We start from the raw sequence: 22216 nt of genomic DNA on the forward strand, positions 1-22216 counted from the left end.
ATAAATGGAAAATTGAGGTGTCTGATTATTCATAAGAATAAAGTATAGAAATGTTTTATTAAATCCTCACCTGAGGACAATTTTTCACTGCTTTTAGAGAAAGAGGAAGGGAGAGAGAGAAACATCAATTGGTTGCCTCCCCTGAGCTTCCTGACCAGATATTGGACCTGCAGCCTAATTATGTACCCTGACCAAGAATTAAACCTGCAACACTTCAGTTACCAGATGACCCTTTAACCAACTGAGCTACACCAACCAAGGTAAATGTAGAAAGATTTTTAAGTGCTGGAATTAACTAGTGGAAAAATACTGTGGTACATAAGTGTGGACATTGATTGAAGGGTGTTCTGAGCACATTAAGTTATTGCTGAATTTGCACATGGTTTTCTTTGGGATTAGGCCATCTCTGCTTGCTAATTGACCCCCACTGAAATTAGGTTTCTATCTCACAGAGACTGGGAGGTAGGAGTGCTATTACTCTTGATTTAAAATGGATGGCTCTTAGGTCCTTGAGAAAGATGGTCCTGGATTGTACCCTGGCAAGAAGCTTTTAAAAAGATTTACATTTCCTAAGGGCAGAGAAAGAATTCACAACTATAAGTTTTTCTAAAGTTATTGCATAGAGTCAGGAAAAGCTTGTCTCAAATTTAGTCAAGCTAAGGATCACCCCTAAGCTCCTAATCAGTTTCCTGGTCAATTCCAGAGGAGGAAAGAAAAATGGAAATTATTCTATTTTCCATTAGATTGAGGGAATGTATTCACAGAGTCAGAAATAATACTGTTACATAAAATACATAACTCCTTGACTTGCATACCTCATCTGGCTACTGAGGTCATTAATACACATCAGAAGATTAATTTTGTGTCTTATTTACATTAGAGATATTTCAAAAGACTACTTATAGTTATCCAAAACTACCACCAGAGTCACAAATAATCACTAATACTAAGTTTACCAGGTTGATTTTTTTTAATTCAAATCTATCCATATGTGGTAAAACCTACAGGACATTAGCATTTTTTTATTATGCATAGGAAAATCAAGAAACAGAACATGTGACTGTAAATTCAATAACCAATTTTAAGGAAGGTAACAATTTAATAATCATGAATGTTTATAGGAAAGAATGAAACACCCACATTTTAAAATTATGTAAGTAAATAGTGAATTTTAAATTTATGTTTTATGGGAAGGATAATATGTATGCATATAAATGGAATATATATTTAGGTATATTAGAATATCAGTACCAAAAATATTTTAAAATTACAAAATGACAGTTGAGTAAAACATATAAATAAATTACAATAAAATTGCTCTTAAATTTTCTATTTTCTAAATGATTTCCTGATTAATCTCAATGTTAGTAAATCTATAAATTGATATTTTACTCTAATATTTTCATCTGAAGTTGAACTAATTTAAATTATGAGGTTAAATTTCTGTTAAATGGATATTAAGTAACCAAGAGGAAAAAAGCCAAAACTAAACAAACTGATTAGATTTCATCTACCATAATAAAAGTTAATTTTCTTTGGACACAATTTATTTCACTCTTATTCTTTTCATGTTAGCCCTTCAATGTGAGAAGTTTTTTTTTTTTCATACAGAAGAATGTCAATCTGTTTTAAAAAAACAGTAAATAACATAACATGTTTAGATAAACCTAAACGTATCTGAAGGAAGAATATTTAGATGCTAACTGAATATATTCACTGAATTTTATTTTCAGTAGGTACATTTTTATTTTTATATTTGATTTGAATATGGCCTATTGTCCTTGTCTTTTTCACCCCCTCTTATTCTCTTATTGAATTATTGATGGGGGGGCTACAAAAACTCCTCTTTCTTTTATTCTATTGTGAACCTATGCTCAACACAGGAAAGTTTTCTATTCTTTTTTATGCCAAATGTCTTTGGTTAGTGCAATGACTAATAAGAGTAATTATATTCAAGTGTAGCTTTATTTATGCAGTAAATGGTTACTGAAGTTGTATATAAGTTGAATTTTGAAGACATCAAGTCATGTTTTCAGTGTGTGTAGGGGCAGCTGTGTACAGGTTGGTGTCTAGTGTCTCAGAAAATTTTTTGGTTTGTTTTGGTCACTTGTCTCAGTCAAGGATTGAAGTTAGGCCTTAGTCTTGCATTCCTTTACCCTCTGTTTCTGAATCTGCAGTTTGTTGCTGTCCTTTTTTCTACTTATTGTGGGTGCTTATTAGAGAAATGAAAACAAATGGATTTTTTCATTGAGAATTAACTATTCTTTTGGACATGGGCCATATATTTTGTACAATAAATGGGAAGTAATTGGAAAGAAATTAATAGTAAATGAGTGCTTCACCTAATACTGTGCATCTTTCTATAGAAATTGTTTCTATAATTCATATTACAAATGAAGAAACTGAAGTGTAAAGAAATCTGGTATTTGAATAAGATAGAGCAGAATGAGGTCTGATTTCTAAATCCACAGAGTTTCTTACAATTATCTGACTCCTAATAATAACAGCTCACATTTATTAGACACTTATCATGTGCCAGAAATTCATCTAAATGTTTTAAAAGTATCAGTGCCAAACTACTCCTCCAGTTGAATAATTTGGAATTATGACTCATTATAATGAGAAAGTCCTCACATCGTAGGGAACCATAGGGTTTCTCAGTGAGAAAGTATTTAAAAGATATAAAAATATAAGTTTAATATCGTGACTTAGGTGATTTTGAGGAGGACTTGAGGAAGCAGAGCTTTGCTCTGGATTTCATGCTGTCAAGCAGTAGGGGTAGCCTATGATTGGTAATATTAATCTTATCTAGAAGGAAGATAAACTAGAATGAAGCCAAATCTGTAATTGACAAGGAAACAGAAGTCACTCAATAGGTAGAACAGCATACTATTTGGGTCATTTTTGTGATTTGGATAATGTTCAGGTTTTTGACTATTAGGCATGATTATAAAGTAGTTTTGTTTTGGTCTTGATTCATCATAGTCACGTGTGGCCTTTTATGAAGTTGATGTTCCATAAAGTGGTTTATATTCAAGAAGACCTGTTTGATAGTATCAGACCAGTTCCAGATATCAGGGGCCACTTAATCTTTTAGTCCTCTGTTTTTGGCCATGAGCAGATGAGTCAGGCCATGGCCTTAATCCATGACATCCAGGGTTTTATAATAGTTGAGATTTTGTTGATCAGGAGTTTCTTTGGGGAATGTAGTTGGTGGCTGGATGAGAGTATCTCCTCCTTTTCTCACAGGACAAGTTGAACTCTATGAGGGGACAATGGCTGCCCTGGGCACATTTAATACCCTGACCAGAATGGATTGGCTGAATTTAGTGTAAACAGTGATCAAAAACAAAATAATTATTAGTCCTTGAAATAAATTTTGAAGTCAAGAGTCTGGATTTTAAATCCCAGGCAATATATCTATTGTGTATGAAAATAATTCACTGAAGCCTTATTTATTATATTAAAATACTGAGGAAAAGTACATTAATATCTATAAATAGGTGTTAAATTATAGTGCCTTAGTAAAATGCAACACCTTTTGTGCAATTAAAAGTGGTAGTATAGATAAATGTCCATTGGCATTGAGAGATATTTATGATGTATAATTAAGTGAAAAATTCAGATTGCTAAACAGATTATTGCCATTTAATATGTATGCATAGAAAAATGTGTGGAAATAAGTTTATGAAAGTGTTAACAGTTGTTATCTCTAAGAGTTGTGTAGGTAGGAGATTTTAAATTTATTTTGTTTTTTGACTTATCTCTAGGTTCTCATTTTTTGTAGTCAAAAGTATTGCATTTGTAATGAGTAAAAAAAAAGATAAGCAAATGTTTCTTTACACAGTATAATCATGGTTGATTTCTATTTCTTTTTTTATATATTTTATGATTTAAAATATCCTAAAATAAACTATTACTGATATTATCAACTAAAAAGAATACAGAAATAATGTAACATTGAAAACTTCTCAGTGTATATAACAATGTAAAATTATGAAGCGAATCAGTTTAGGACTGTCAATTCAAATGCAAAGTAGTATATATACTGAAGTAACTGATTATTTTAGCTTTATATTAAGTTTTAGTATCTGGATGAGTGTGGATTCTGATCACTCTTCATTTTTAGCTTTTTTTAGGGAGGAACGAAAGCTCTTCTATTTCTTTAATTTCTAGTTCAAAACATATTATAATGATATTTTGAATTTTTATTAAATTCACAATTAATATTTGTTGCTTCTACAGTTATATGATTATACCTGAAAATAATACAAAATTTTACTCCTCAATACATAAAGCTGGTTTTTGGTAATTCCTTTCTAAATCTTAATAATTTTGAATAATAAAAGTACTAGTTAGTGTCTTGTCCTATTTATGATCTCAATGGGAATTTTATAAGTTTTCTCTTGGTTAGCCATTTACTAATTCACTGAACATGTATTTTAACTGCATGCTGCAGGTATCTATCTTAGAACATGACAAAAAAAAAAGGTGTAACATATTTTATTTTAAAATTTTAAATAAAATTTGATACCAACTTTTATGAACACTTTGGGGGATTATTAACATTATTTCACCAACTATAAATGCTATTCTGACTCATCCTTACATCCCCAGAATACACATAACTTAAATATATTATTTTATAATAGGAATGGACTTAATCTAAATTTTGTGCTGATTTTTATTTAGGATTTTTAAACCTTATTTTATCAATCTGTTCATTGAAATTTGCTTTCTGTAATTTTATTATTTCATTTACATATTTGATTTAGTCTGGGTTTATTCAAGGAATTGGGATGTTTTCCACATTGTTTTGTCAGGAACTGCAAAGGTTCTGAGATTTTTACCTTGCAAGCTAACAAGTCAGTGAGCTACAATTTCAGAAATTCTGGCAGAAGACGGGAGACTCCTAAGTAAGTGATAAAAGACAATGTATGACTTATTAATTATAGCTGTAGCTAGAATAACATTGTTCTGTGGCTTCCCTGAGCCTCAGTTCCCACGGGGCAACAAGATAAGGGGCAGGTGATGCTTGGACACCCATTGGGGTGTGTTACAGAAGAGCCTTTAATGTAAGAAGTCCGATCTTATATGGGGACCTGGTAGCAAACCATGTAAGCACACTGCTCCAGAGGGAGAACTTATTTTTACTATATTGTACAGTAAATGGTACTCCTCCTGTTGTAGATGGTGTCTCTGTCTTCCAAAGCTGCTTGCTGTACAAACAACTTGGAAAAGATCATCTTAAGCAAATTAGATGTTACAGAACAATTGCAACCCTTTCCATTGATTATAAAGCTTATTTTTCATGGTTTCCTCATGTGTAATCTTTTTTAATGGTCTTGCACTACCTTGTAAAGTGAGGACTGCATGATTTCTCTCTCTCTCCCTCACTCTCTCTCTTTCCTAATAATAAATCTTAGAATTTGAATCTGCTTTTACATTGACTTTAAAATATCTATAATAAAATATGTATAAATTTTTTGTTTATTGACAGCTTTTTTATATTGTACTCTTTTTTTAGCTCAAATTTGCTTCATCTCTTACTTGCTTTGTAGTGTAAACTTAAAATTATATCAAAGTACAGTTGACATACAACGTTATTAGTTTCAGGTGTTCAAGTCAAAATTTCATTAATGAATTTTAGCTTATTCTTATTTTCCCTATCTTTGAATGCTTTAGAATTGATTTCTATTTATTCCATGCACTAAACTTAGCTAAGTATACAATTTTTTGGTGCTCACTTTTCTCCATTACTGTCAATAGATACTGCTCTTATTGCACTGAGAACATCTAAAGTAAACATGGTTGTAATGCCTTTTCTAGAATCTGAAATAATGGAATTCTCAAAGGAAAGCACTAGTGCCATCGGGGACATGTAATGGTGTCCCAGGTGTGAGGTAAAAGGCAAATAAAACACTCTTCATCTTTCTCCAGAGTCGGTTTTAAACAAAAGTAATGTGTTTATATTTTTAAATAAACACAGTTTTAAATACTAAAACATTCACACACATATTATGGATCAGAATAGAAAAATCTTTGTGGATTTTTAAGAACTATAAAGGTAATTTAAAAATTCATATGTGTGATAGGAAATTTAGTCTATATTCTTTAACTTCACTGGAATATTTTTCCCTTTTCATCGTCATTAGTAATACTCTGTTAAAAATATTTGGGAATAATTTATACCTCTATACTCCAGTTACATTTCTTTCTTTTTATTCCCTTGTCATCATTATGAATTTTGGAAATATCTGTCTCAGAATTCTTGGTATTACATTTAGTCTTCCTTGTATTATCAAGCTGTTCAGTGCTAAACCAGAGTTTGGGCCAAAAAAGGTGAGAGGATTACTAAGCAAGACAGAGCTGCATTAGAATTAAACATCTTGTTCTATTAGCTAATTGAAAGGATTGGTGATTTTGGAGGTATAAAAAGTTTCTCTACATAGATATTTGTGTATGTGCATCTGTGCATTATATATACATAAACTCAATAGGGATAAAATCTCACACTTACTAAGTGTTCATTATGTGTCTGACATTCGTTTGAGAACTACATTTATTTCACTCTAACAAATGTACAAATTAGTCCTCTGTTTTATCTTAAATTGTTTTAGCATTTTATTTGTGATTAAATATTCCTCAAATTTTTGTTTTTATCTGCATAGTATTCTGCATATTACAATATTTTAAACAATTATTCTTTCCTTGAAGTTAGATTATTTCCAAATATAATATCATTTAATATTTATAATATTAGCATCACATATAAATATTTCTCCTTAACTCCACCTTTTTTCTTAACACAAATTATTAGAATTAAATTACTGGATAAACTTACATGATTATTTAATGCTAATGGTGCATTTTTTCTTTCAGAAAACTAGCATCAATTCACAGCTGAAAATATTTTTTAGAATTATTTCTCTGAAACTTAACTGTTTTTCCTAACTGTATTCTAGTCCTTTAAAACATCCTTGACAATTTTAAAAGCTGCTATATATACTAGAAATACTTGGGCAGTTCCAGAGCCACTTCCCCATATGAGGCAACTAACTCTTCCTAAGCCAGCCCCGAAGAGGAAGCCCTTCATATCAGATGGTCAGAGAAGTCTGGATATGGCTGAAGGGATTGGGAGGAGTGATGCAACTGATTCAAAACAAGGTGTATTAATTAAATTTTCTTCTAGTAGGTAAAACTGAGATATTAGAATTGGGTAGCTTAACTGGAAATGCTAAGCCAGATATTATCATAAGGCAAGAATTATTATTTTAGGAAAGTTATAATTGGCTGTGTGCAATTCAGTAAGTGAGTGGAGAAGTGGATCTTTGGACAAATAATGAGGTAGATGCACTTAGAGAGAAAGCAAAAGAAAATGTGAGGTTCCAGGAGAATAAAGGAAACAAAGGGGTCAGCTGATTGATGCTTTATTGCTCCTCTGCATCCTGGATATTTTTTCTAATATTGTATTCCATGAAATTATTCTGTTTCCTTTTTATTCAAGCATACAAACTTCTTTTTTTGAATCTTTGCCATTATGGGATTTTAAAAATACACACATTAACTGATGAAGGAAGGAGGCAATCAGAGGCTATTTGTCCCTGAATCTCTGAATCAATATTATCAGTAGTCATCTTACTTATGTGAGCCAATACAAGCATTTGTTGTCAATCTCAGTTTTCCTAGGTTCTAGATGGACATATAGGAGCTTCTGTGGCCCCCATTCCAGGGGGTCAGAAGGATCTAGGTAGAGTCCCTTGCAAGAAAAGCAATGCTATGGATGGATGCTAGAGAGAGAGTTCAAGGTCATGCTGTTCAGATATCTTAGAAAGAATGGAAAGATATGCTAGCTAATATTAATCAGAAACCCCCCATCTAACAGAAATAGAAATATGCGTTGTGTTGAGCCTATCAATGGAATAGTTTCTTGAGATAACAATTACGATAAAATGGTCTTTGAGAGAATATACACAACCCCTCAGGTGTTGTTGCTCATTGAAAAAAACAGGGGATGTCAAGAAGACTAGACTCTGTTTTTTTTTTATTTCTACATACGTAAGTACACATTTTAGTAAATTAATTTTCTTATAAATTACTTTCTTTTTTGTTAATTTGACAGAAATATATTAGATTTCCTATTTCACAAATTCATTGATTGAAGAGAAAGAAATAAAGGATCTAAAATTATCTAAAAATTAAAACATTATTGTCATTTATTAATTATATTTTTGTATGGGAGAGACCATCTTCTTAAAATTTGACCACTATTACTAGATAGTTAAGTTAACATTGGAATTCAGTAATTCCTATATAATTCAGAATGAAAGGTTGGCATAAAGCTGATGAATGCTTATTGTTGAGCTTGGCACTTAATAGCACCCTAAAACCTACTATTAACACTCTAAAAAACTGCAAAAATATATTCTTGGCAAAAAGTTTTGGCCAATTAACATTGTGTTATTTTCAGCTGGATGAACGTGCCTAAATTTTTAAATTGGTATCTGTTTGAAGACTAAACCTTTCAAATGTTTTTAGTCAAGACCATTGTTAGGCTTTTATTTCAACTAGTCTGATTAGCTAATGGAGCATGCTCAAATCATAGGCTGAATGATCAGATAACATGACAGAAAGGTAAAAATATAATTTCTAGCAGCTATTTCATCAGATATTTTAGTTCTTGCTTTTCAACATTCACATCTAAAAGACTATTTTAGATTATAAATGACTTTATTTGTATATCTTTACATTAAATTGACTTAATTTTTGAAGATGATTTGTATTATGTCTAGATGAATATGCAACTAGTTCAAGGTATGTTAATGTCATTCTGATCCTATAATTTCTATAAAATATAATTTAATATCAATCTTTTATTGAATTCTTATTTTTATTAATAAAATAATTCTAAGACAAATTATGTAAAGCTAAAAGGTATAATTCAAGCATTTTTTTGTTTATAATTGCTAATGAACAAAACTAGTAACCAGATTCTTGATTCAAGATCTGTATAACAGTATGAGATTATAGAAACTTCAGATGTTTGCAGCAATAAGAATGTAGATAGTTTTATAGATTATAAGTTTCATTTCTAGTAATAAAAATCACTCACTTCACATTAAGCCCTTTCTTCCTAACATAGTTTTAACTGTCTATGTAATCTCCCACTACATTTTACTGTTAAATTATTGTACCTTGATATATCATTTTGAAATAAATAAAAAATTATTTATTTCAAAATATAAAAATTTATATTTAAAATATAAAATTTATATTTTAAAATATAAAATTTAAAAATTGTATTTCTATAGTAATACAATTAATTCTGCCTGAGAGTACCTAAATTCTTATCCACAGAGCTCTTATAAGTATACTTGTATTATATATAATTAATGTAAAAATTATAACCATTCCCCATTTTAATCAACAGTATCTATAATGTAAGAAAACTAAGGCCTAATTTTTGCAGGTGAAATCTTCAGTTTATTTGGAGGGTGGTACATATTGTCGTAGGCTTAAATAGATGTGGAATTAAAAATTAACAAAATTAATTACTGATTAAAATAATTTGAAAAATTTATAAATCCATGTGAACTTCAGTAATTCCCTCCCTCCCCCACATCTAGCAAAAATTCAGAAAGTGAATCACAAGGACAACTAAAATATCAAGCTAAATTATTACAAAAGAAATGATTTTTTTCTCAGTGACTTAGTAAAATTATGAACAATATTTGCATTTTAACTGATATAAAGCTGTGTTCTTTGGATTTTTATGTCAAATAAACATTAAATATCAACTAGATGATTATAGGTTTTCTGTAAAATTGCTTACATGTATTTGTGTTGGAATCAGTTATTCAGAATGCAGCGGAAGCACCTTTGAAAATTTCTCTTCAGTGGAATTACTTTAAGTTATTATAAGTAATTTTATAAGATGTTTCTGGCCAGTGGTGACAAGGATGGTTTGGATGGGGAAGAATCTGAAGGGAAAGAAATGCATTAGGTGGCCTCAACAGTCTAAGCAATAAATATTGATGCTGACATCTAGTAGGATGGGGATAATAAAAATTGATATTAGAGACTGTGCAAAAGAAAATATAATAGAATGCAAATACTAATTGATTTGGTATACAAAATAATGTAAATAATATTCCTCACCATGAAACTAGAAGGATAGCCAAAGTATAAAGTTAAATAAGTAAAATAGGCTTGAGAGCAGATGAAATAGGAAAAAAATAATCATTTAGTTGGGTAAAAATGGAATTGGAGGCATTGCCAACATGCAGAATAATCAATAAAAGACTTTGAATTGATGGGATTAAATAAATTAGGCATTGAATAGAGAGTAAAAGTGAGAAGACCTAAAACTATCCAGAGTGAGGATAAAATTAAAGCACAGCACATGAAAATATTACAGAGAGTGGAACCCTGAAGATTACAGTGTTTTTAGAGACAAAGAAAAAAGGGTAGAAAATTAAAGAAATATAATGTGACTTGTTTAGAGGTAGGCTGACCTTTGAATAATTTTATTGGATGTTTGCAGATTACATGAAAAATGTTGTAATGGCAAATTGAAGAAGAAAGGATATGATAAGAAAATTGCAGCAAAAAATAACTTCTGGCCAAGATGGAGACGTAAGTAGATAAACTTTGCCTCCTCACACAACCAAAAGAAGGACAACAACTAATTTAAAAGCAAAAAATACCCAGAACTGCTGAAGATCGAACTGTTTGGAAATCCAACAACCAAGGGTTAAAGAGAAAACATTTACCCAGACTAGTAAGAGGGGTGAAAATGGGTAGCCCAGGTGGAGAGGACTCACAGCAAGTAATCGGTTGGAGCACAGATAGAATTCACAATACAGGGTTCTAGTGTGGGGAAATAAAGCCTCAAAACCTCTAAATGTAAAAACCTGTGGGGGTTGTGGCAATGGGAGAAACTCGCAGCCTCACAGGAGAGTTAATTGGAGAGATCCACATGGTCCTAAAGTGTGCACAAACCCACCCACCTGGGAATCAGCACCAGAAGGGCTCAGTTTGCTTGTGGGTGGTGGGGCATTGACTGAAAGTAGCTGAGAGCACAGCAAGTAGCATTTTCCCTCGTGGACGCCTCCCCCACATGCAGCACAACAAGACAGCTACGGGGGTTGCCCCACCCTGGAAAATACCTATACCCCTTACTGTGTAACAGGCTGCTAAGACAAGGAAATATGGCCCAAATGAAAGAATAGATCAAAGCTCCAGAAAAAAATACAACTAAGTGATGAAGAGATAGTCAACTTAATAGATGCAGAGTTCCAAACACTGATAATCAGGATGCTCACAGAAATGGTTGAATATGGTTGCAAAATAGAGGAAGAAGTGAAGGCCATGCAAAATGAAATAAAAGAAAATATACAGGGAACCAACAGTGAAGGGAAGGAAGCTGAGACTCAAACCAATGATTTGGAACAGAAGGAAGAAATAAATATTCAACCAGAACAGAATGAAGAAACAAGAATTTAGAAAAATGAGGAGAGGCTTATGAACCTCCAGGACAACTTTAATCATTCCAACATCCAAATCATAGGGGTGCCAGAAGGAGAAGAGAAAGAGCAAGAAATTGAAAACTTATTTGAAAACATAATGAAGGAGAACTTCCCTAATCTGGCAAAGGAAATAGACTTCCCGGAAGTCCAGGAAGCTCAGAGAGTCCCAAAGAATTTGCACCCAAGGAAGCTCACACCAATACACATCATAATTACATTACCCAAGATTAAAGATAAAGAGAGGATCTTAAAAACAGCAAGAGAAAAGGCAATAGTTATCTACAAAGGAGTTCTCATAAGGCTATCAGCTGATTTCCCAAAAGAAACTGTACAGGCAAGAAGGGGCTGGAAAGAAGTATTCAAAGTCATGAAAGGCAAGGACCCACCTCCAAGTTTACTCTATCCAGCAAAGCTATCATTTAGAATGGAAGGACAGATAAAGTGCTTCCAGGTAAAGTCAAGTTAAAGGAGTTCATCATCACCAAGACCTTATTATATGAAATGTTAAAGGGACTTATCTAAGAAAAAGAAGATGATCAAATATATGAACAGTAAAATGACAATAAACTCACAACTATCAACAACCAAACCAAAAAAAGAAACAAAATAAAAAACAAACTAAGTAAACAACTAGAACAGAAACAGAATCAGAGAAATGGAGATCACATGGAGGGTTATCAGAGGGGAGCATGAAGGAAGAGAATGGGAGAAAAGTTACAGGGTATAAGAAGCATAAATAGTGGATACAAAACAGTGTCAGGTTAAGAATAGTATGGGAAATGGAGAAGCCAAAGAACTTATATGTATGGCCCATGGACATAAAATAAGGTGACAGAATGCTGGTGGGAGAGGGGGTGCAGAGCTGAGGGGAATAAAGGGGAGAAAAAGAATGGGAAAACTGTAATAGCATAATTAATAAAATATATTATTTTTTAATTTAAAAAACAGACACTGATTTTTCTCATAAAATATAAGATTAACTACATCAAAGTGGCATGATAAAAGAATAAAAGAGATGAGAAAGCCTAAAGACAGACCCAAGTATATAAAATAATTTAGTAGATAATAATAGCATAATTCTATTTATTGAGCTATTTCCATGGGCAAGTGTTCAGAGACACAAGAGGCACGAACTGCTCTTTGTCCCATTCTAGATGGAGGCAGGCATTTGTTTTGATTGCGATGCTTTCTTTCCTTCAAGGTGTAAATTCTTCACAAATATTCAGTAATGTTGTTTTTGTGAGTTTACATGTGACACATATCTTGGACACTCTCCCCCAACAACTGGATCCTGTGTAGCTACAGGTGGCAGAGAACTGTTTTTGCCCCCATATATATTGTTAATGTGCTTGGTAAGTTTTTATTTGTAAGCCTGAAATCCCTCCATCCATCATCAGAATAAGAATTTTCCCTCTGCTTTGCAGTGGAGATAAAACTAAAAAAACAATAACAAATACATTGTGTCAAGAATGTATGACTTTTTGAAGCAGATAAATTGCACCTGTGATAATTGTAAAGTTTCTGTTTAAAAGTATCGCCAGTCAACTGCATAATGACCCTTCTAAAGAATAAAAAGGGATTTGTCCACAAGAACTGCCCAAACTGGGCACTGGAGCAATGGCCGGACCTCCCCACTGCCCACTTTGAGGCGATCATTTAGTTGCCAGCTACTCTTTTGGTCCTGCTCTAGAAAGCGGGCTACCAGAATCTTGTATAAAGGAAGCTCTATCTTCCACAGATGGCTGAGCCAGCATGGGTATGGCCAGCTGTTGTTTAATATTGCTCCAGACTGAAAATAAAGAGGCAATAAAAACAAAAGAAAAGGAAGAAGAAGAAGAGGAAAATTGCAGCAAAATAATCTCTTCCCTGAAGAGTTCGGAAGAAAAACTAGAAGCTATTTAAAATTTATTACACTTTTTGTTTCTTTATTCTTTCTGGACTGAAGTTAGCACACATCCAATAGAAAAGGCAGGACCTATGAGAAGGGAGCACAGATGATCTGCTGAGTAGAGAGCAGGAAGTACAGAAAATGTATAGTACTCAGAGGACAGAGTGTCTTAAGAAAAGTGTGAATAGCAAAGCTTCTGCCAGATTTAGGTATACATTCAAATTAGTCAGAAGTGGGTTATAAACTATAGGAGGAGGCATGGAATGAGAAGAGGTGCTGCATGGTTTTTATGGCAAACAACTTTACTCTCCCTCATCTGCATCTGCCCTGTTGAAGAGGACAGGAAGGGAAGGACGACTTTCATGGATTGCCTCTGTGAGCCAATGAGAGGACTGCAGGTGATTCTGGTAGCTGGAAGTGAGAGGGGCTGTTTATTGCCTGACTCCCTGATTGCTAGGATGCAGCCAGTTGGTCGAATCCCAACTAAGGCCAGCTGTGGTCTGGCCACCCTCCCCAGGCATTTAACTCTTGAGTTCTGGTTTTGTTTACTCCCATTTTTTTACTCTGAGACTTAGGGGTGTGATGGCTCTGCACAGCCGAGAGGTGCAGCATGTGCACCAGCCCTCCTGCCTGCATCTCTTCAGAAAACACTTCCCCTATTCACCTCTCCTCAAGTTTTCCAGTTTTGAATGTGTCTTCTCTTTCATACCAGTATTATAATTGATGAAGAATGTTCTCAAGACTGGACGAAATGAAAGGAGGGAATGATCAATCTGTAAAAACTTGAGTAGAGTGAGCCAGAGCATGGATTCTGGATGAAAAGAATAATTATGCAGGATTGAAAAGTTTTGTTTAGGGAATCTTATCAGAAGTTAGTTTCTGTTTCTTTTGCTGTAGCTGGGCTTTTCTTCATAAAAATTCTAACATAGTTTTTACATACATTTAGATATTTCTTGACTTGGGACTTGGTTTTTGAGTCTTATATAATCATATGTGGTTTAAATAAAACAGCAGTAACAAACCTCCCATGGCTTGCATAGCCCTGTTAGAAAGGAATTATAACATTTGAATAATATGGAACACTCCCAGAAATCATCTCCTGGAAATCATCTCATGTCATAGACATTTTTACTCTGATGTGAGCTTTGAACAATTGTCATAAATTATGTAACAACCTTTGAATAGAACTAATAGTATATATTTAGTCATTAATCAAACACAATTGTGATGTTGGAGACAATAGAAAATAAGACAAAAATATCCCTACACCTGTGGACCTTTTCAGTTTACAGAGGCAAGCAGAGAAGCGACAGTGGATGGGTAAGGCAACTTTAGCTAGTGATGAATTACATGATGAAAAGAGCCCAGGGCCACATGGTGGTTGAAGAAGATTTCTCTAACATTAGAGTTGGGGCCTAATGAGTAATAAAGGATGAACCATCTACAGATCCTGTGCTCCAAGAAGAGGAAAGAGTTAGTGCAAGGACTGTGGCAGGTAGGCTGTGTGCGAGAGAAATGAGAAAGCCAGTGTGGTGGAGCACAGATCATTAGGAGGTGAGCAAGAAAACAGTCTGGGGACAGATCAGCATGACCTTTTAAGTCTTAGTGATGGACTTTTGTTCTAAATGTGCAAGAGGCTCCTAGAGAGTCAAGCACAGTGGGGACATTTCTCTTTCTATTTTTAGAAAGATACCTCCTGCTGCTGTGGGAGGCTCAGATGGGAGGTGAGCAAGAGCAGAAGCAGAGACCTCTGAAGCTCTTCATAATAATATTTGAATGTTCGCTATTACAAAGCACAGCATTATCTTATTTAACTTCAAAAAGCCTATGCTTCCAGTACTATTATCATCACAGAGCAGAGATGAAGCTGTGGTGGCACAGGGAAATTAAGCAAGTTGCTCTAGGTACCACAGTTCCCATTTGGTGGAGCTGAAGCCCTTTGAATATGACTACAATGGGCTCATGATTCTAGGATTTATACTCATTAGAGATGGCTGTAGCCCAATGGGCCATATTAAGGTCTTCAAAAATAATCTTACTATGTGAAAACTGGTGAGAGTGAAAAAATACTGGAGATAGAAAATTCTGACCATACCCTGACTGGTGTGACTCAGTTGGTTGGGCATCGTCCAGCAAAGTGAAAGGTCCCTAGTTCAGTCAGGACACGTTCCTGGGTTGCAGGTTTGGTCCTGGTTGGGGTATGTAAGAGAGGCAACCAGTTGATGTTTCTCTCTCTCTCATCATTGTTTCTCTTCCTCTCTTTTTCCCTTCCTTCCTCTCTCTCTATTAAATAAATAAATAAATACAATCTTTTAAAAAAGGGAAATTGCTAACACTTATAGCAATAAAGGATAAGAATGAATAATAACACTTAAAATTTTTCATGTAAGACTGTTCTCTTACAAAAGATTTTCCTGTCTATATTTAAGCCAACATTCACATATCTTACTTATATTTTCTTTGAAACATCTATTTTAAGCCATATATGGATTCAAATGCTGGATTATTTGGAAAATTTATTAATATGGAAATTGCAGTGATCTCATTTTAAAAGCATAGAGAGTTCAACATAAAAGTTTCCCACATATGAAAATTAAAATGTATCTTTACTCCAGTGATTTTTTAGCCAAGAATTTTTCTTTTTAAAGCACTTCCAAAAATAAAACACAATTTATATGAGGCTTACAAAGCATATTTGTTCTTGTAATACAAGTGGCAAGTGGGAAAGGGGTGGTGAATGACTAAGACAAGTTCATTTAAAGATGACCATATGCAGCTTAGTCACCTATGGCCTCCTGACAAAGTGAGAATGACTCAGAAATAACTGAGTGCTCAGAGGCCTGAGGATACATCTATACAAGCTGACTAAGTGATAGAAAATCTGTCCATTTGTTTTGGCTCTTCTGACTTAACAATGTGCATCACAAGTGATTTGAAAGCAGTGAGTAGTAACAGTTTTGGAGGTGACAGTGAGATTTGTCCTAACTCCATTCCCTACCTAGGAAATAGATATAGATGAATTTCTCTGAAATATTCTCTAAAGACATTCACTAACATTTTATTTGAAACATGAATGAGAAAAAAGGGTGCTCAATTTTGAATACAAATGTAGCCCAAGATTGGGTACAAGACCATCTTCAATGTACCAAAAAACTAAATTTTTTGTCTATATCTCTTACAAGTATTTATTTAAAATGGTAATAATGTAACTAAAGAATTTATTACTGGTATTTACAAAAGGCAAAGCAATGTGTAATTTCATACAACTGCTATATTTATTTTATTGACCAAGTCCTAGAAATTTAAATTGGCCTGTAACAGAATAACTTACAGCAATACTTCATACCTCTTGATAGATAGTTCCTATTTCCCTCTGTTTTGTCTCCACTCTAGAAGCCACAATTACAAAATGTCATCAAGATTGAAAGACAAGTTATGTTCTTTTTCTCCATTCAAAGGTCCACTACCCATATGACTTCAGGCATTTTTGGTTGTCCAATTCCTTGGCATATAATTGTTCACAGTATTTCTTACAATCCTTTGTATTTCTGTGGTATCCATTGTTACTCTCCTTTTTCACTTCTTATTGTATTAGTTTGGCTCCTCTCTCTTTTTCTTCACGAGTCTGGTTAAATGTTCATCAATTTTGCTTATCTTTTCAAAGAACCAGCTCCTGGATTCACTGGTCTTTTGTTAGTCTCTATGTCATTTGCTTCCTCTCTGATCTTCATTATTTCCTTCCTTCTACTCCAACTGGGCCTTGTTTTCATGTTGGTTTTAGTTCTTTTAAGTATAGGGTTGTTTACCTGAGATCTTTCTCTCTTTCTGAGGTATGCCTGACATGCTATAAACTTCCCTCTCAGTCAGTGCTTTCTTGTGTCTCTTAAGTTTTGGGTCATCGTATATTCATTTTCATTTGTTTCCAGGTACTTTTTGATTTCTTCCTTGATCTCATTGATGATCTCTTTATTATTTAATGACATGCTATTTAGTATCCATGTATTTGAATGGTTTTGAGGTGTTTTTTTTTTTAACTGAAGTTGATGTCTAGTTTCATGCTATTGTGGTCTGAAAAAACGCTTAATATGATTTCATTTTCCTAATTTTGTTAAGACTTCTTTTGTGTCATACCATGTGGTCTGTCGTTAAGAGTGATCCTTGTACTCTTGAGGAGAATGTGTATTCTGACACTTTGGGATGAAATGTTCTGTAAATATCAATTAAATCCATTCAATCTAGTGTGTTGTTTAAGGTCGCTGTTCCCTTGTTGATTTTTTTCCTCTGGAAGACCTATCCAGTGGTGACAGTGGGGTGCTAAAATCCCCTATAATGACCATTGCTGTCAATGTCTTTCTCAAAGTCCATCAAGATTTTCTTTATGTATTTAGGTGCTCCTATATTGGGCATGGATATGTGTGTAAGGGTTATATCCTCTTATTGGGTTGACCTCTCAGTATTATGTAGTGATATTGTTTGTCTCTTTTTATGCCCTTTGTTTGAGTCTATTTTGTCAGATATAAGTATTGCTACCCCAGCTTTTTTTCCATCTCCATTTACATGGATTATTTTTTTTCCATCCCTTCACTTTCACCCTGTGTAGATCTTTTGTTCTTATAGGTGGCTTTCTTATAGACAGCATATATTTGGGTTATATTTTCTTATCCATTCAGCTACCCCATGTCTTTCTTTTGATTGGAGCATTTAATCCATTTACATTTAAGATTATTATTTATAGTGTATTTTCTATTTCAGATAATGCACTTTTCATTTCCAACTGGTTCTTATTAGAGGTTTCTATGCCCTTTGCATGCTGATGTAGTTCCCACTAACTTCCTTGTAGTTCTCACTAAATTCCTTGAGCATCCTTATAATCATTACTTTGAACTCTATGTCTGATAATTTTCTTTCCCTAATTTCAATTAGCTCTTTTTCTGAGGATTCTTCCTTTTCTTTTGTTTGGGTGTTATTTCTTTGTGCTCCTATTTTAGCTTACTCCTTTTGTTTATTCTATGTATTAGATAGATCTGGTTTGACTCCTTGTTTTCATGGTGGTGGCCTTATATGAGAGGATTCCTCTGGAAGTCAGTGGTGCAGCCCCCTTGATTCACTGAACTAAATGCTCCAGGAATGGTCCTTGTGGAGTTTATGTGAGCTCTCCAGTTGTATTTGGGTCTTGTTTGTGGTTGGCATGTTCATTCATGGGTTCTCCCCTCCATTTAGCTGACTGGGAGACTCAGTCTCCACCACATCTTGTATGCTGTTGTGCCAGTGCTGACAGAACAAAGCGAAAACATACAGAAAACAAAACCTGCACAAGCAAAACAAACAAACAAACAAGATAAAGGAGCAATGAAAAATTAAAGTGGAAAGAGAAATAGATTGCTATAAGAAATACAATAAGACCAAATGAAAGAAAAAATAATTGTAAAAGGATAGAGGGAGGAGGAACAGTAAGAATAAAGAATAGAAACAGGGACTCACCAAAAAGAATGAAGAAAGGGAAAATAAAATTAAAAAAGAAGAAAAAGAAGAAGGAAAGAAAAATAAAGAGGAAAAATAGAATGTGAGATTTGAAAGAAAAAATAAGAAAAAATTAAAGAAGCAGAAAAAATGGTATAAAGCTATGCAAAAGAAAGAATGAAAAGAATGAAGTGGAATTCATCTCAGCAGTTTATTGCTTGCCTGCTGAGTTCTCCCTCTGAATAAAACCCTGATGTCTGCAGCTGGTGCAGGCCAATGTCAGATTCTGTCTAGTCAAGCTCTAGGAAGCCTGTTCAAAGTTACAAGCGATCCGCAGTTTGTAGCTGTCTCCTTCTGGGTTGGCTGCTTCCAGGATGGAACTCATTGCTCTGTAAGTCTGGCTTTTTATCAGTACAGAGCCTAGTTATGTGTCAACTAACCACTGAAGGCACTGCTGGAAACACCCACACCTGCTTTTGTCTGTGGTCCTGCTGTTAGTCTCAGTCTAGCCACCAATCCATCTGAGAGGGTTTCTGACAGGGCTTCTGGTAGAATTGGAAGGATGGGACCTTTGAATCTCTTGTGGGAAGTACCATTAAAGCTTCCGGGATTTTGGTGGGTACATTCATACATCTAAGTCTGTCACAGATTATTTCCCCGAACACAGCAGGACAAAGCCCCTAGTAGGATGGGCCTCCAGAGCCCAGATTTTTGGTTTGCTAGAAACTGGGAGGGCATTGCTAGGCTCTCTGGTGAGGGGGAAGCAGTTGTCTGGTTTCTGGGAAAGTGTATGGAATGATTGTGCTGTAAAACCAGCCTCTAACACCCCTGAATCTGCCTATTTTGCTGTCTCCTCAGCAAGGGATAAAATGCAAGTTGGGGAAAAGGAAAGAAAGAAAGGAAAGGAAGGAAAGGAAGGAAAGGAAGGGGAAGGAAAGGGAAGGGAGGAAAGAAAGGGAAGGAAGGAAGGAAGGAGGGAAAAAAGAAAAAGATTTTTTAAAAAGAAGGATTCAGGTGGAGTGGGCAGAATTCTGGAGGGTGTGGAAAGCAGGATTTCAGAGTATGGGGCTAGGAGGCTTCCAGAGGCTGCAGTGAGCCATTTCCCAACAAGAGAACAATTTCCCACAGGGTGGGGTAATTGTTTTTCTCCTGGAAGAGTTTGCCCTTCTCAAGAAAAATGGCTGCTGCTGTACAGTGAGGTGTTATTTCTCAGCACTAGGAACTCTGCAGCCATTCCCCCAAGCCTCCCTCTCCAGACCCTCCTCAGGCCACTGCAGACCATGCTGCCCTCCCTTTACCCAGCAAAAGGTGAGTGGCTGGGAATGCAAAATCTGTGTATTGGCTTCTTAGAACAAAAGAAATGGAAAAAAAGAAAAGAGAAAAGGTGTCTTTGACCCCCGTGGGCCCCGTCTTTCTCCAGTAGGCAAGAAACCCCTGCTGGATGCTATGAGGGCAGGGGATCCCAACACTGGTTCTCTGTGCTTGGGAACCTGGCCTGAGTCCAGGCTTCTCCTCTCTGGGGAAAGCTCCTGCAGCCATGTGGCCACCTGGGCCCAACGCCCGTGAAAGTGGTGCCAGCCCCTCTCACTTCCCTGCCCTTTCTACTGGTCTCCGGGTGGTTTCTGGCCATCCGTGGTTACGTATCTCCTCTTCAGGTTGTCTTCAGTTGTTTATTTCAGCTGGCCGGGTTCTCTTCTTTATTTTTACTTTCAGCTTGGGTCTGGGAGGCAGTGAGAGATAAATTCTCCTCCTCTGCCACCTCTTGCCAGTCCCTCAAAAATATTCTCTTTTTATAAACATCCATTGTGTTTATATCCACTGAATTTTTTTGCTATTACTATTTTCTGTTACTGACTAGAACCCTAGACAGGATTTGTAAGGCATATCATATGGGAACAGATAAAACTATTTTTGAACAGCTAGCCAACTAGCCTTCTCTTGGGAAAACTTCTATTACATTGTAAAGTTCAAATAAAATTGCAGTGAAAATTCAAGACTTTTTGAGGCACATATACAATTGCTGTCTGTTTAGCCATAATGTACTTTTTAAACATTTTTATTTTTTTATTTTATTTTTTTTAATATTTATTCCCGTTTCATAGGTTGTCTTTTTTAAAAATTTTTATTTATTTATTTATTTTTAGAGAGGGAAGGGAGGGAGGGAGACAGAGAGAGAGAGAGAGGGAGAGGGAGAGGAAGAGAAATATCAATGTGCGGTTGCTGGGGGTTGTGGCCTGCAACCCAGGCATGTGCCCTGACTGGGAATCGAACCTGTGATGCCTGGTTCGCAGCCCGCGCTCAATCCACTGAGCTACTCCAGCCAGGGCTAAACATTTTTATTTTTAAAAACTTTTAAAATACATTTTGCTTTCAATATATTTTGTATTGGTTTCAGTTGTACAGCATAGTGGTTACACATTCATATACTTTACAGAGTGCTTTCCCTGATTTTAGTTTCCAACTGGCCCCATACAGAGTTATTACAATATTATTTACAAATTTCCTATGCTGTATTTTATATTCTGGTGACAGTTTTGTAACTTCCAATCTGTAATTCTCAATCCCTTCACCTTGTTTTTATCAGTTTTTCTCATCAGATATTATACTTTTTAAAACTTCTTAGTCATGTATCACATTTCAGATCTATTACCCTGTATTCTGAATATTTTTATTCTTCATATATTTGTCATCTCAGAGAGACTATCATTATATTGGATCATTTTGGTATGTTACATATAATTTTTACCTCCTCACTAGTTATTTCTATTGCCTTTCTTTTGCTCATTATGATTAAGTTGAATCTTTTTTTATTCATCCACATCTATTCTGTTTCTTACTGTTTTTAATTTAAGCAATAAGTTTTTAATGGAATTATTTATTTCTAGATTTTTTCTTTACTTTTACAGCATGTTTTCATCTTTCTGATTTTTTAATTTCCTAATTTTGAGCTGTTTTTACATCATGTTAGAATTCTTCTGTAGCACTTGTGTAGTGCTGCTTTGATTTCTTAGATGATATTTTCTCCCATACTGAGTTCTTTGTCTCCTTTCTACACTTGTCATTTTTAATTTTTTTCTTTGTTCATTCTTCTCTTCAAATGTGTTTATAGTATGTTTACAATGTTTCCATGCTGCTACTTTTATTTTTCTCTCAGATACAGGCATCTTTGTTCAGATTTTGTATTTGCTCTGATGAAATGTGAGAGATGACCCTTTGATACCCAATCATCTGGGGCTAATTTGCCTTACTTTCACCAATTTGCCATTTTTTTTCTGTTCATTTTCCTGAAGACTGGGATTTCTGGGGCAAAAAGGGAGAGCAGGGATGAGGCTGGGTTTGT

The sequence above is a fragment of the Phyllostomus hastatus genome, unplaced genomic scaffold, assembly GCF_019186645.2.
Source record: "Phyllostomus hastatus isolate PE091 unplaced genomic scaffold, TTU_PhHast_1.1 phas_contig_29, whole genome shotgun sequence".
Classification (NCBI taxonomy): domain Eukaryota; kingdom Metazoa; phylum Chordata; class Mammalia; order Chiroptera; family Phyllostomidae; genus Phyllostomus; species Phyllostomus hastatus.